The sequence below is a fragment of the Prinia subflava genome, chromosome 22 (assembly GCF_021018805.1).
Source record: "Prinia subflava isolate CZ2003 ecotype Zambia chromosome 22, Cam_Psub_1.2, whole genome shotgun sequence".
In the NCBI taxonomy this organism is placed as follows: domain Eukaryota; kingdom Metazoa; phylum Chordata; class Aves; order Passeriformes; family Cisticolidae; genus Prinia; species Prinia subflava.
The window spans coordinates 2,584,519-2,597,282 of NC_086268.1; the positions used below are offsets into that span (position 1 = coordinate 2,584,519).

The 12,764-nt window shown below is 48.5% G+C and overlaps 1 protein-coding gene across 2 annotated transcripts in view; it reads left to right on the forward strand.

The window, feature by feature from the left end:
• Positions 1–12,764, forward strand: part of GRIK4 (glutamate ionotropic receptor kainate type subunit 4) — a 121,632-nt gene that overhangs the window by 36,873 nt on the left and 71,995 nt on the right. The window lies entirely within an intron of this gene.

Sequence of the window (12,764 nt, forward strand, 5' to 3'; positions counted from 1 at the left end):
AGGTGGTTGGTATTTCCTAGGAAAAGCACTTTGCTTCTTCCACTTGAGCTTTTGCCACTCTTCAGGGGAATATTTTGGATTTTTTTTCCCTTGTGCTTTCTTTTGTTTCAAACAGGAGGGATATGGTCTCATTTGCTGTTGGTTTTGCTCAGTGCAGGCTCCTCATTAACTGGTTAATCAGGAAAACACAGCCAAGCACTTTCTGTGAAAGGCACAAACAGCTCAGAGGAGGCACCTGCAAACCACCAAATTGTTGGCGCAGAATCTTTTATCCGGTAAAATGCCTGGGAAAGGGGAGATAATTTGGGTTTTAGGGGCACTTCCAAAAGGTGGGAGAGTCCAAGTGAGCGCTCTGGGCTGCCAGGGGAACACCATGAGGGGAGAAATTAAAATTTTCTGGGGGTTTTACCCCATCTTCTCAAAGGTGGTGGCTCCTGTGAAGTGGCTCTGGAAGGAGATTCAGGGATGGTGTCCCCTGATGTCACTGCACTTGTTAATTAGACTTGACAGATGATAATGAAGGAGAGGCTGTGGCCAAGCAGGGGCAGAGGGAAAGGCAGCGCTCCTGGGGGAGCAGAGGAGTCCAGATGTCCAGGAGTTACGTGAGGTCACACCAAGAATTAATCTCTGCTATTTCTGCCCCCAGAAGTGGCAGGGGAAAATCAGTGACTCTGAAGTGAAGGTTATTTATCTCCAGCTCACAGTCCTGCCTTGGCCTTGCTGTTAAACCTCATGAAAATGAGATTTTCTGGGAGTGACCCTCCTCTTCTGAGGATGTGCAGGAGACAGATCCCCTGAGCAGATATGGAGGGCAGGGTGACATCGTGGTGCTGTGTCCCCAAAACGCAGCCCTGTTCCCTGGGACTGTGGTCCTGTGCCCACCTGCCTTATGGCTGACGCATAATTAGCCTTAATTAGCCTAATTAGCCTGGAAAATGGCAGGGGGAGGGTTGCCTTTGCTGGGGGGCATTGTGGGCTTGGCAGGGTGAACAGGACTCGAGTGCTGGTGCTGGTGCTGCTCCATCAAGGAGAGGGATTAAATCCTTGGAAAAGGTGGGATTTTACCCCCTCAGGGGCAGGGTTGATATCCAAACTCCACTGCAGGCTTGGGCTGCGTTTTCTGCCTCCTCTTCCCCTGAAAAGGAGGTGACAGCTCTTGTCTGGCTGCTGAGAAATGGAGCTGTTTGAGAGTCCTGAGCAAACAGTGGGAGCTGCAGCTGTGCCACGCCTGTCACGAGAAAGAACAGCCTTGTTTATCACCAAATCATCCAAAAGTGGCTCCTTTTGTGGAGCAGTTGTGTTTGTAGGATGCTCAGAGGCTGCTGAGTGCCACGGGCAATATTTTCCCTGCAATGTTTTCCCTGCCGAAGTTGAGGGGACTCTCCCTCCAGGGTTAGTTTGGAATTCTCCCTTCAGCAGAGTGATGCCCGTAAAGGATTTTCAGCTCCTTGCCTCCCCTGATCAGGGGCTCTGCTGCTTTTCCTTGTAATTAGCCTGACCAAAATGCTGTTCCCTGACTGGCAGGAGCACAGCACTGATAAGTCAGGGGAGGAAGAGCTCCTGTTTAACTGGAAAACGGGATTGGGAGGAAAGGAAGGGGAGGAATTGCTGCCAGAGAGCTGTGGAATGAATGAATGACATTTGTTTAAAGACACATAAGGAGATTAATGATGGGAGTTAAAGTATGAAAGCAACAGGGCCTAAGTGTGGCAGTAATGGAATCCATTTTCTCCACCATCTCCTGCAGGAACTCTTTGGAAGTAGAGAAAGGGGAAAATCACTTTGCAGTAATAACTGTTATTTATATAAGGGAGCAGCTTTGGATATATCAAAATGCGAGGTTTCAAGGTAATAACTGGCCTCTCACAATCATTGTTATCCATTTAAAAGGCACTTTCTGTGATGGCAAAGAGATGAAGGAAATAACCCCAGTCCTGCAACTGATCCAAAATGAAGTTTATTTTATTATTGTCGCCATTAGTCAGTTCCCAATCTGATAGGATTGTGTTAAGAAAATGGGGGAAAGGCTGGAGAAGATGAAGAGGGTCTGGAAATCAGCCTTGGAGAATTTGTTGGGCTCATCAGAGACCTGGGGCCTCGCCTTGGCTCCCTCCAGAGCCTCCCCCCACCACGGATCCCTCCTTGGGCAGGAAATCTGTCTCGCACAAAGCAGGAGCTCAGCTCTTCTGCAGGAATCAGGAGAGACTCATGAATGATTCACGGGGAGGGATTGGGGGGAGCAGGGAAGGATGATAATAATATTCTCCATGTGTCAAAATATAACAATAATTTGACCAGCTCTAATTTTTAATAACCACAGGGTTTGGGAGCAGATGTGATGGATGAGCTGGAGCAAGCCGTGGTCTCCCAAGCTGCCTTTTCACTTCAGAGCACCAAGGCCACTCTCTGAAATATTAGAGCTGTGTAAAACCTCTCAGGCTGTGAGAGGAAGGAGCAGAAAGCTGAGCAGGAAGGGACAAAGGGTCTGCTCTGCTTTCACAATTCCAATTAGAATAAGTGTTAGAGATGATCCTTAATTGATCCCAGCTCAGAGCAGCGCTGGAGTGGGAATTTCATCATCTGCAGACCTCCAATCTTGTGGAGTGGGGCCTTTTGGAAGGGTTTTCCCCTTGAGCTCTGCAGGGCGTCATCATGAGCATGGAATGAGCTGTGAGGGGTAGCCAGGAGCGGTGACAGGGAAGGGAGGTTGGGGATTTGATGATGGGGTCACAGTTTGCTGTCCCAGACGTGGCCCAGGACATTTCTCACGTGGGAGGAGGATGATAAAGCAGCCCTGCTTCTCCAGGCAGGCTCTTTCTGGCCGGGATAATGAAAAAGAATTGGATTTGGGAGGGCAGCTGACACAGCTGCCTGTCTCCAAGATGTTTTCATTGCTGTGTTAAGAAGTCTTTTACAGACTTGGAGAAGCACTGGGAACGTGGCACTGCCGGAGGCTGCCAGTCCTGACTCCTCATGTGACAGCAGCAGAGAGTGAACCCAGAAACCTCCAGCAGAAATTCCAGGATTTCTGGAATACCCGAGAGTGGGAAGGAGCCTTGGCAAGGCCCCCTGTCCCCCTGCTCTCCAAGTGTCCAACATCAGTGCTGGCCTCAGCTCCTGCAGGTATCCTCATTAAGATGGTTGGAAGGAGGAAGATTTAATGATCTGAACCATGACTTCAATTAATCAGTATAAATGTTGCTTATTTCTAACATAAACCCCGGCCTATGGATAACTCTGTTGTTTAATTAAGCTTATCACTGAGAACCTGATCCAGCTCCTTGCTGCATTAATGTCACTAATTCAGTATCCCCTCTAAGAAGCTTCAGAACAGACTGCAGGGGATGTAATTCTCTCACTCCCTCTGCTTTACAAGCCTGGATGGGTCTGGAACGTCTCAATCCTCACCCAGGGCTGGTGCTGGTTCCTCCCCAGCTCTTCCATCATTCCTGACATCCCAGGAGCCTGCAAAGGGTTTGCTCAGCCTCGTTCACTAAGAGTTTTTGTGTCGGCTTTAATTTTCTCTCTGCAGCTGAGCCTTTTCTGATAGCCTTGCTATCCCTGCTTCCTTTCTTGCCCTCTCCAGTTTCTGTGTGGTGCTTTTAAAACTTTTTCCAGATGCAGGAGAATCTGTAATGAGCTCCCAAGCTGAGAACAAAAGCTGTTTGCCCAAAAGTTGTTTTGTACCCACACTGGAGAGCCTTGCACTGGAAACCTCAGAGGTTCTCTGGGAAAACTTTGAGTCACTTTTTAAGGATCTCGTGGTTGTTTTTCCTGTTGTGCCAGGGATTCTCCAGGCAATGTTTGACACCCCCTCCCTCTTAGGGTGGTCTCCAGAGCATGCTGAGACAAATTGCTCCGAGCTGGGGATGCTGCTGTGCATCACTTCCCTCACTCAGGGCTCTGCAGATCCCTCCTCTCAAAAAGCCATCTAAAAAACAAAGTGGAGCTGCCTTTTTTTTTGTTGTTGTTTTGGTCCAAACGACCAGAAAAAAAGTATCCTGGGATTAGATGAATTAGCAATGTGCTGCTAAGATGGATAGAAAGGCAGGGAAAACCATGTCAGGGTCCAGGAAAAGGCAATTTGCTGTTTCTCTTTCCAATCCAGAAGTCAGGGAAGAGGCCATCAGGGGAGAAGGATTGCAGTGGGCAGAGCATACTAACGAGGGAAGGCAGGAAGACATTAAAGCAACCCATTAAATCAGCTGAAGGCTGAGTGGCAAAAAATAAATAAATAGAGGCTGTGCAGATTGATCAGTATTGGATCTGAAGGGCGTCCACATCTGGTGTGGCAGCTCTTTAGCATCTCATTCCAGCGTGACTCAGCAGCAAAAGGTGTTTGTTCCATCAGGAAAGAGCAGGGATGAAAGCACTCCTGAGGCACCTCAGGGGAAGGCTCAGGCGTCGTTTTATTCCTGGATCAAACTCTTTTTATGTGGTTTAAGACATCTGGATCCTTGTCAGGAGAGGTGAGGTTTCCAGTGTCATCTTTTTCCCAACTTTATTGATCTTTTCAGCTTTGCTGTTGGAGCAGACAGGTTTAGGGGAAGGTGTCTCTGCCTGTGGGAAGTGTCCCTGCCCATGGAACTTCTCCTTGCCCATGGAAATTCTTCTTGCCCATGGAAATTCTCCTTGCCCATGGAAAATGTCCCTGCCCATGGAAATTGTCCCTGCCCATGGAAGGTGTCCCTGCCTATGGAAATTGTCCCTGCCCATGGAAATTGTCCCTGCCCATGGAAATTCTCCTTGCCCATGGAGAATGTCCCTGCCCATGGAAAATGTCCCTGCCCATGGAAATTCTCCTTGCCCATGGAAAATGTCCCTGCCCATGGAGAATGTCCCTGCCCATGGAACTTCTCCTTGCCCATGGAAATTGTCCTTGCCCATGGAAAATGTCCCTGCCCGTGGAAGGTGTCCCTGCAATGGAATTTCTCCCTGCCCATAGAACTTCTCCCTGCCCATGGAACTTCTCCCTGCCCATGGCAAGGGGGTGGAATTTGATGATCTCTGAGCTCCTTTCCAGCCCAGAGGTTCCCAAACACAGTTTGACTCTTCCCTCCACACTCAGCCACTGGAATTGAGCCATTTATCTTTACACACGTTCCTGCTCCCAGGGATTCCCATCTCCCAGAAGATCTGTTTGCATTGCTGGCTTTGTGATGCCTTCAAAAGGCTGAGGATTGAGGCAGAATTGTCAAATTTTGGTGGCAGAAAGGCTGAGACTCTAAACAAAGCTTCCTGGAGCCTCCTGGCACTTTAAATCTGTTTATTTGCCACGTGGTCCTGGAAAACCTTGAGGAGCCACCTTATCTCTTCACTCTTCATCCATCACGAGAGAATGAAAATCATTCCCCCTATCATTTGTCTGGCTCATATCTTTATGGGAATTGCCATATCTACATCCAGCATGGTCGCTCCGTGTCCTTGGGTCCATCTTTTAGAGATTTGTCACAGCAGCAGTGGCCAGAGATCTGTAACAGGAATAGAAGGGGTGCAGAATATCTCTGAACTCTCCCTATTAATGCAAGCAAACCCCCAGATCCCTCTACAACCTTTCCCCCGTCCTCACCTTGATACTGGGGGTACATCCAGGGCTGTTTTCTGTCTCTGTGTGTGGATTAATCCCTGGATGGGGGAAGCCAGGGCCTGGAATTTCCCTCCTGCATCCTTTGGGCTGGGCTGTGCATCCCCTGCAGTGCACTGGGGTTTGCCAGCCTGGGATGGAGGGATCAGCCAAAGCTGTGACCTCCCTGAGACAGGGAGGTGCTGGAAGAAGAAAAAAAAACACTTTAAATGCTGAGATATCCAGAAGGGTTCAGAGGAAAATGGTCATTAAAGCCCCACTTAATGGAAATTCAGTGGCTTTAGAGGGACCCCCAGTCCTTAAATCCCTGAACCTGCTGTCTCATCCTCACCAGGATCAGAGGAAATGGCCTCAAGTTGTGCCAGAGGAGGGCTGGATTGGATATCAGGAATAATTTCTCCATGGAAAGGCTGTCAAGCACTGGCCCGGGCTGTGCAGGGTGGTGGAGGAGTCACCATCCCTAAAAGTGTTCCAGAAATGTGTGGATGTGGCACTCGAGGACAGGGTTTAGTGACCTTGGTGGTGGCCAGATGATCTTAGAGGCCTTTTCCAAGCTGTGACCAGAAGGAGGTTCAGGAAATGCTTTCCCCTGCAAGGCAAAGTGCCAGGTTTGGGAATGTTTCTCTCCTTAAATCCCTGTCAGTCAGAAAATCCCAAAGTGTTGCAGATCTTTGTGTGTGCTGGAATAGCCACTGAAACTCAGCCACCTCTGGGGATGGGGCTCTGGGATTTTGTGGGTACAAAACACATTTATTGAGGGTATTTTGTGGGTACAAAACACATTTATTGAGGGTATTTTGTGGGGTCTGGGTCCTTTCCTGCCTGCTCTCTGCCAGCTCTCCAAATCCCACAGCTCCATTATTCATTGCCATCTCTCAAATCCATCATTAAAGCCATAAATCCTGCTGGACTTTCCCATTTGTTTGTTGGCTTTTTGTTGTTGTTTCTGTTTTTTTGAACTCATTGTTTCTTCCTTCCTCATTCTTTTTTGCTTGCCTGGCAGTGGCACTTGGGGTTTGTGTGGTTATTTTTCTTATATTTATACTCTCCACTGACTTAATTAAGTTCTTGCTCATTTCTTGGTCTTGCCAAGTTTATTGGCCCCACCAGGGCTTCCCAGTGCTCTCTTCCTACAAAACCACAGCTGCTGCCAGTCACCTGAGACCACGAAAATGGGCAGAAAAACCTCCTTTGGAAACAGAGTTTGACATTATGGAAGCAAAAGACAGGCAGAAAAAATGATCTTCCCTACTCCGGTCAGTGTTTTTAGGCTGGATTCCTAAGAAAATAAGATTTAGGCATTTAGGGGATGTGGGTGGCCATGCAGGGGCTTGGATTTTTGGCAGACTCTGGTCCAGGGTGACAGATGGGGCTTTGCAGAGGTGCTGAAAATGTGGATTAGAGGGCAGTGCTGGTGGGAGCAAAGTTTCAGGGAAAACAAAGCAAACCATCCCACCACAGCACACTGACCTGTGCAGAAACAAGCTCCTGCTGGCTGGAATTCCCAAATTTTAGGGTTTGTGGACATGCAGGAGAGCCCCTGGTGTTCGTTCTTCCAGCCTGTCCCTTCCTTTCAGAGCCAGAATCCCATTCCCTGACCTTACACCTCATTCCTCCTCCTCCCTGCTTGTCTGTCCTTGTTTTTGGGAATTCTCTGGGCAGGTTTTTCAGGGCATGGAGGGAGACTCAACTGGTCACAATCCCAGTATTTAAATCTCCACAGCTCAAGTCTGGCTGTGAAAACTCATTTCAAATTTCCCTTTAAAATCAGTTTCCTGCCCTGCTCTGCTACCAGAGGGTGGGTTCAGCCCCCCTGAGCCAGCTTTAAATGGGAATTTCCCATTTTGGACCCTTTTCTTCTCTTTTTGTGCCTTTTTGCTCCTCTCTTCATGCTCAGGGTGTCTGATGCTGCCTCAGAGTGGGATTTATATCGCTCAGTCAGGTGAGATGAGGAGCCTGGAGGGTTTTTACCTGCCTGCCCAGGAGGGGTGAGGTTTGCTGGGATCCAGGGATGGTCCCACCGAGGCTTTGCATCCCCATCCCCACCTCCCTTCTCAGTCTGCCTGGAAACTCCAGGTCTCGGGGAGTGTAATTCTGATTTTATGTACACAAAGCAGTTATTAAAGAAGATAAAGGAGAGATTGTGTTTCAAGCAGCAGGAGCTAAAGCCCTCAGCTGTTTTTATCACACCTCCCCTGAATTTGCTTTCTCTGGATAGCAGGAGTGAGAGGGAAGCTCCATTTAAATGCAGATTTCCAGTGGTGGCCAAGAGCAATAAATAGCCCTCTGCTACCCCAACCAGACAAATATTATCAAACCTCTTTGTGAAGGAGATTTTATGTTTTCAGATCTTCTTTTTCCCTTGATGAGATGCTCTTTCCTCGCAGAGTAATAGCGTGTTGACGTCTTTTTATTTTATTTTTAAGCAGCACTTCAGAGATTATAATGGAAAATCCAATCCCACCTGTTTCTCCACTGGAGCTCCACTTGACAGCCCTGTAATGAGGAACTGTGCAAATTTCTTCTCCTTTACTCTCCTGACAGCCTGGGGGGTTGCTGCCTCATTCAGCAGAGCAGAAAAGCACAAAATCAGGCAATTTTGGCAATAATTTTTAATCACCTGACGCTGCAGCCTCGTGGTTTTGGAGGTGGTTTGGAGCTCAGGAGGGTGGGGAGGTCAGGGGCATCCCCTGGTGTTCCTCAGCAGGACGTGGGTGTTTGAAGAATGAAATGTTTTCCTGGGATTCTTTAGGGTTTGGAGAGGAAGGATTGGTCAGCTCCAGGAACTTCTGGGTGACTGGACTGGGATCACAGCTCTTAGTTTGATAAAGAGATTTCAGCTCTAAATTTGATAAAGGGGGCATGGCGGATTTGAGGAGCAGGGAATGGTGTGGCCAGCAGGAGCTGCCTGGAATTCTGTGTCCAGTTCTGGATTGAGGGACATGGAGGGGCTGGAGCATGTCCAGGGCAGGGTCTGGAGCCCCAGGAGAGGCTGAGGGAGCTGGGAAGGGTCTGGAGCCCCAGGAGAGGCTGAGGGAGCTGGGAAGGGTCTGGAGCCCCAGGAGGGGCTGGAAAGGGGCTCAGCCTGGAGAAAAGGAGGCTTAGGGGGACCTGGTGGCTCTGCACAGCTCCTGACAGGAGGGGACAGCCGGGGGGATTTGGGATCTGCTCCAGGGAACAGGGACAGGAGGAGAGGGAATGGCCTCAGGCTGCGCCAGGGGAGGGGCAGGGGGGACAGCAGCAGGAAATTCCCCATGGAAAGGGAGCTCAGGGATTGGAACTGCCCAAGGAGGTTTGGGATCCCCATCCCTGGAGGTGTCCGGGGTAGGTCTGGGCTGGTCTCAGTGCTCTGGTGGAGACTGAGCACAGGTTGGATTTAATAATCCCAGATGTGTTTTCCAACCTCAGTGGTTCTGTGGCTGTGTTTACAGCATAAATCAGGAGAGGTTGTAGGTGTGATCTTAACCTGTCATTTGGGACACTTAGGAAATATTGCAGGTACCTTTATGTGTTTTTCACTTGGAGGGACAGGTTATGAACAGTGAAATATCCTGTTTACCAAGCCAGCGCTGTGTTAAATCTACATTTTCAAGAGATGCCTTGAGATGGAAATCGTGTTTCTGAGTATGACTTTACATTTCAAAGGTATAAAAAGCATCCGAGAAAATGTAAATAAAAAAAAAAAGCGAACGGGGCAAGGTCAGCTGCACACAGTTTGTTGTGGCTGTGTGTAATCCCCACAGCGGCATCTGTTCCCTGTTGTTGTTATAGAAATGTTATAGAAATGTGATTTCTTTAGGTTTTGGATGAGTCACGAGCTGGGGCTGGCTGGCAGTGGGATCAGCCTGGCAGGGTGCACAGGCTGGGGCAGGCAGAGCCCTGGGGAAGGGAGGATGGAGCTCCTGCTCCCCCAGCCCTGCTGGCACCACTGAGGGTGGTGAGGGTTGAATTTCAGAGCTGGCTGGGCACTGGATCAGCAGGGCTGTGTCTCACCCACTGCCTGCAGCTCGGGGAGCACACAAGGGACAGCCCTGCTGGCACAGAGAGGCACGGCTGAGCTGTTTGGGAGGATAAATGAGTGTCCTTCCTCCCCTGGAGGAGATTCTCCAGGGGGAGAGGGAGAAGGGCTCGAGCATCTGCTGCCACTGCTGGCTGTGCTCAGCCACTGGTCCTGGCTCGTGTGGGTTTCGGGATGTGGGGCTTGGGGAGGCCACAGGGAGATCCTTGGGCAGCTCCTGTCCCAGCAGAGAGCACCAATTCCTGATCCTTGGGCAGCTCCTGGCCCAGCAGAAAGCTCCAATTCCTGCTCCTGTCCCAGCAGAGAGCACCAATTCCTGCTCCTGTCCCAGCAGAGAGCACCAATTCCTCCTCATCTCCCATCCCTGAGGGCTCAAAAATCCCTGCAGAACAGTCACTAAAATCTGCTTTTCTCAGAAGGTGCCACCCCATCACCTTGCATTTCTCTGGCTCCCAAATATACCCTTATTTTTTTTAATTCTACCCTTATTTTTTTAAATTCTACCCTTATTTTTTTTTAATTCTACCCTTACTTTTTTAATTCTACCCTTACTTTTTTAATTCTACCCTTTTTTAATTCTACCCTTATTTTTTTTAATTCTACCCTTATTTTTTTAATTCTACCCTTATTTTTTTCCGCTTCTTGCTGTTAAATCATTAACTCTGAGCGTTGTCTTTGAAATCTGTCTGATGGAGACTTGCAGTGGAAGCCACTTGTTGCTTGCACCTCGACTGATTATTACCCAGCCACTCCAAAGGGATAAACCCTCCCAGTTTGGTGCTTCTGGGGCGTGGATTTTGTGCTAATTGTACGGAAATTCCGAGTAAATTGAATAAAAAGCTAATTATTACGACAGAGGGGATGCTTTTCTGTCAGAATTGAACATCCCATGAGAAGAGATGTTCAGTCCTGAGCCAGCAGTGCAGCTCCAGGTGCTCCTGCAATATTTTTCTCATCATTCATGGAGAAGAAGTCTAGACTGGAGACATTTATCACCACGGGGAAGAGAGAAGTGATTTTTGAGGGCAACAAAGTTCAAAGACTTTGCTGTAAGTCTCCAGGATTAAAGATTTACTTGATGCGTCTTCCCCTGTTTAATAGACAGGAAGAGATGAAAGGGAATTTCTACAAAGATTTTTGTTCATACTTAATGATGCCACTATTAGATGAGCTTTGGCACAGTGTCCCGAGCCATGAAGCTTTAAAACCAACCTTTTTTAAACATTAAATGACCTTTTTTCATCCTCCAGCTTTAATAAATAAAGATTAGTTCAGCCTCATTACCTCCCTAGTCCTGGGGGCTGGTTTAATATTTAGTTAAAGTAACCAGTCTCCCAAAATGAGCACATTTTGCTGGTTTCCTATCCTAAATCCCACAGGGATTCCTGCTGGAATTTGATCTGGGTTCTGGAGCTGCTGCTGCCACTTCCAGCCTGAATTCCTTTCTTTCCAAAGCCTGCACTTTCCCCTTCTTCTTGTATTTGCTCCCAAAGTTCAAATTCGATCAGAGCTGAGTAGGTAAAAGAGTTTGCTGTTGTTATTTTGGGTTTCTTTCCTTCCCTTCTTCACCTTCAGGGAAGTTTTCAAGATCCTCAAAAATAAGAATAGAAATTCCTATCCTGAACAGAGATAAAAAAAGCTCAGTGCAAACTTTTTTGCTTAGCTGGCTTGAGGAAACTGTTCAAAATGCTTTGCTTTTGACAATTTTTATAACTAAAGATTATTCAACTGTGCATTAGTGGAAGTGGATTTTGTTTGAAAGCTGCCAATTAGGAAAATGGTTGAAAACATTCCCCAATTTAGTGATTTTGAAGCTTTAAATTAGGAACTAATGAATCTGAGAATGCTGACATCCACTCCCCCCACTGCTGATCTTTAATTTCACAGAGTCAGCGCCTGAGCAGGAGCTGAATTTGGTGATGTTCATCAGCACAGGATTTACCCTTCCCTGGGAGCAGGGCTGGAGGAAAAGTTCCTACGAGAACTTTCCCCTCTGCTTCTCTCCTGGAAAAGTGGAGTTTGTGGCAAATTGTTCTCCCAGCTTTGTTCTAATTAAAAGAAGTCATCAGCCATATTAATACCCTAAAACCCCCTGCTACTGCCCTTGGAGGAAAGTACAACCCTTTTTGTTGCATAATAGATGATGATGAATTCAATTTAACTCTCATAAAACTGAGAAAAGATAGGAAAAGAAGGAATTCTTGAGTATTATCAAGGTTTTGAAGTGAATCATGCTGGTGTGGAGCACCTTGGGGCTTCCACTGCTGGGGTTAGGGCAGGGCTGGGACAGAGATGCTCTGCAGTTGTGCCAGGAGAGAAAAGATCCCACTGGGATGAGCAGGGCAAGGCTGGGGAAAGAGCCCTGAGAGGTGATGAGAGCTGAAATCAGGCTCTGCTTTGAGTTTTGGGGCTGGCTCAGAGCCTTGGGGGCAGGAAAAGCAAAGGAAAAGGAGCCTGGGCCCCAGACAGGGGGTCTGTGCTGGCACTGAAGGGCGATGGGGACAACGAGGACCTTCCAGGCACAGCCCAGATCCCTCTGTGGATCCCTCAGCCTCCAGCTGAACATCCCAGTGCTGCTCCAACCCTGGTCCCAGCCAGCTCTGCCCTCCAAACCTGTGTGACCTTTGTGCCTCGCTCTTAGGACTCAGGATATCTCCCCGATGGGCTTTATTTCAGTTCCCAGCTCATTTATGCTTTGCCCTGCCAAAAAAAAAGAACCCCAAACCTGCTGCAGCACAGGCACAGGCTCCAAAACTCCAGCAGGGAGCTCCAGGGAGTTCCCTCTGTCCCTGCCATGAACCAGCAGAGCCCCACAGATCCCTGCTCTGCTCCCCTACACCTGATCCAGCTCCTGAGCAGTCCTGAATGGCACTGCTCCCTGTGGAGTGATATTTTTGGGGAGGGAAGACAAGAATTGGTGCTTTTTAAATGCAAACAGCAGCGCTGCTCTTCCCCAGATAAAATGGAAATGCTGCGTTCTTGGGGGGAACCTCCTGTGAGCAAGGATAAACCCACTGGGGTGCCAGCTCCTCATGAAATTCTGAATGCTCCATTCCTGAATCCTTTCTGCCTTCCCTCCAGAAAATAAAAATAATCCCCCTCCCCACCTCCCTCTGCCTAGTGCAGATCTGAGTGGGCAGCCCCCGGAGCTGAGTTCAAGAG